Genomic DNA, 3,350 nt, shown 5'->3' on the forward strand with positions numbered 1-3,350 from the left:
TAGGTGTACGTGGCTGGCGCCCCAGCCGGTTGAGCTATAGGCGTCAAGCCAGGACACGTATTATTCATGGGCAGTACAGCTTGAGCTGGAGGTGGGCTAGGGTGGGCCTCCTGGGGTTGCTGCACTCTCCTGCCTAAACCTATGGGGTGCACAGGGTTCTAGTCTGGGAGCATTCATGATCAGTGAGAGCAGGCTGGAGTAGCCTCCCCCAGATTGTCAGGGAAGGGGGCAGCAACTATGTGGGGTGAGGGGGAAGGGCTGAGGCCTAACTATGCCCAGGTGACCAGAAGCCCCACACAGGCCCCAGGGGACACACTTGGCTACCCAGAGGCCAAGTGGCCTCAGAAGCTCCAGCCTCACAGACCATACACAAGGTCATGTTGGCTGTGGATGGGGCAGCCTTCACAAGAGTAGGATGCCTGCAGGTGGGGGAGTGTGATCTGCCCAATTCCCCGGGAAGCAGCAGCCCTCCCCAGACATGTCTCTTATAACTGGGAGCTTGCTGCTTTCTGAAGGGGTGTTTTCTTGAAAGTTTGGGCCAAAAACGTGGGTGCACATTATACAGAGGAGGGCATTAGATATGGTGAAAGATGGTAGGTGCCTCTGGTTGCTCCCATTGCAGCTGTGCTGCAGTACATGTAAAGGAACACAAAAGCAAACTAGAAATTTACCGAAATTAACATACGTCCACACAGAGACATCTCCACTTTTGCCTACAGTGGTCATGGTTTTCTATACAGTTAAGAGTCTCGAGACTAGTACCACAAATCAACTCGCTTCTCTTAACACCTTCAGATTTTACATGCTGACTAAATTTCTGAATGCTGGCTTTTTCCTGTTCTAGGGAAAGAGCTTGCCAGTTAAAGCACCTTGAGAAGATCGAAGACATCATCTGCATCCAGCCGATAATCACAGAGGCGGTGTAGAATCTCTACTCGAGTACGTAGAGGCAGGTCTTGGAAACTGGCTTCTCTCAGTGGGTTGGGTTTCCCTTCCTCAAGTTCCCAACGGTAGTTGATGATATCTTCTAGGTAGCTGTGGAATGTCTGAGGCCTAAACAGATGATCCCAAACACAAAAACACATTAATATGAAATAGAGGATGGCTGGGAAAAGGGGAGAGAGGACTGACTGATGGTCTGACTGCTGACACCTGTTAACAGAAAGCAGAAATGAAAAAATGGCACCAGGAAGACCCCACTGAAGTGTATTGCATTTAATACAATTGGATGTTGTATTTCTCAAACCTTAAAGATGAATACATTAAGAGGGATTTTCACTAAACATGTTGTTTTACTTTAAGGCCCCAACAGCACATTCTGGTGAAATGGGTTTAAGTTTTAATAGTCAAGATTATGAGCTGAGCCAACAGTTTCACCCTGTGCTCATACTATGCAGTTCACACAGATACTCTGTACAAAATTGGGTTCATGACTCTTACAAAGCAGAAAAAAAGAAACTCACAGTCTGTCTAGCTTAATTTATTTATATTTCAAGTTACGATACAAAGGTGAAACATTTCTCCAGAATACCAGCGAATATTCTAGTATACAAGAATTTGTATCTGAGGCCTGGTGTGGGGGCTCACGCCTATAATCTTAGCACTCTGAGGCTGAGGTGTGGGGATTGCCTGAGCTCACAGGTTTCAGACCAATTTAAGCAAGAGGGAGACCCCTATCTCTAAAAATAGCCGGGAGCTGTGGTAGTCCCAGCTACTCAGGAGGTTGAGGTAAGAGAATCCCTTGAGTCCAAGAGTTTGAGGTTGCTGGTGAGCTATGATGCCATGGCACTCTATTGAGGACAACAAAGTGAGACTCTGTCTCAAAAAACAACAACAACAAACCCAATCTATCTTTTTTTAGTAGGGGTGGGAGGTTGCTACAGGTTCTTGCTCTCTTACGTGGGCTAGAGTACAATGGGGTCATCACGACTCACTGCAACCTCAAACTCCTGGCCCAAATGTTCCTTCTGCTTTAGCCTCCAAAGTAGCTGGGACTATAGGCCCACACCTTCACATCTAGCTAGTTTTATTTTATTTTTGTAAAGATGGGGTCTAGCTATGTTGTTTAGGCTGGTCTCACACTTTTGGCCTCAAATAATCCTCCTGCCTCAGCCTCCCAAGTAGCTGGGACTAAACAAGTATGCACCCCCCCCCCCCAGCAAACTGCATATTGAGTAAGTATCTAAATGTGCCTTGGCTATAATAAAATGCTTTTCTTAACTGGTTATTCTGGATCTCCACTGTAGAAGTATCTAGATATAATTTAACTCATGCTTGATGTGAATTTTTTTCCTTACTAATAAGAAAGAAGTCTAAAGAAGTTGTCAATACCATTTAAAATTAAGGCATATACCATGTTGACTTATGATCTATAGTAGTTGTAATTATAGAAAGAGAGAAAGGAAATATTCATGGAAGAGATCTAGGAGTCTCAGGCAAGTAAAAGAACCAAACATTTTGCTCTTTGAAAGAGAGAATTTCTTTTCCTTACTATTACTATCTCATGGGGAAAATTTGAGTATGTTAACTTATCAAAATTTGGCCTAATAGTTCTGAATATATCTCAAAATTTGATTTGATTGAAGCATTTGCCTTCATAGCATAAGCACTGGCATATTAACAACCTGCTAGAATCTTAGAGAGATACACTGGCTTCCTCACTCCATTGTCTGAGAAGCTGGTGCTGCTCCTTCAAAAGTGAGGAGCTAGGGAAAGAATACTGCAAAAATACAGCCTTAAAAATAAGGGCTGTTTTCTTTTTTGTTTCGACTCTATCTCACTATGTTGCCCTTGGTAGAGTGCCATGGTGTCACAGCTCACAGCAACCTCAAACTCTTGGGCTTAAGTGATTATCTTGCCTCAGCCTCCCAACTAGCTGTGACTACAGACGCCTGCCACATCACCCAGCTATTTTTTATTGCAGTTGTCATTGTTGTTTAGCTGGGCCAGGCCGGTTCGAACCATAAATCTTTGTCCACCACAGATAGGATTTTGAGAATTTCTAATACACACCAAGTTCTGCAGACAACAGGTCATGTTTTTGTTGCAGTGAAACAAAATAATGACTCTGTGATGAGGAGACTATTTCCCTAGAATGGCACCTCTAGCTCCAAGGGAGGACACTGAAGAAGGCAGGCTGAGCTGGGCAAGGGAGCCCTTTCTTATTCCAATGTGGGATAAAGAACACACAGGCACGCCAGCCAGACAAACACTGTATGTATATAAACAGTGCTGCTCTTTGTGCCTATATCTGTCTGAAAGCTCCTCCATGTCTCAAAGAATTGCATGTTTGAGATTCCTTCTGAACAGCCCCATTGCCCTACTTAGTTTCTTACTTTTTTTTTTTTTTT

At 44.1% G+C, this 3,350-nt stretch overlaps 1 protein-coding gene across 1 annotated transcript in view; it reads right to left on the reverse strand.

The window, feature by feature from the left end:
* The window catches only part of LOC100963003 (cat eye syndrome critical region protein 2), a 63,300-nt gene that overhangs the window by 42,933 nt on the left and 17,017 nt on the right, over nucleotides 1–3,350 (reverse strand). Inside the window, exon 2 of the mRNA XM_023516535.1 lies at nucleotides 870–1,053. The gene's annotated coding sequence lies outside the window, so the exon portion shown is untranslated. The remainder of the gene's footprint in view (nucleotides 1–869; nucleotides 1,054–3,350) is intronic.

The sequence above is a fragment of the Otolemur garnettii genome, unplaced genomic scaffold (assembly GCF_000181295.1).
Source record: "Otolemur garnettii isolate 467f Iridium unplaced genomic scaffold, OtoGar3 scaffold00092, whole genome shotgun sequence".
Classification (NCBI taxonomy): Eukaryota; Metazoa; Chordata; class Mammalia; order Primates; family Galagidae; genus Otolemur; species Otolemur garnettii.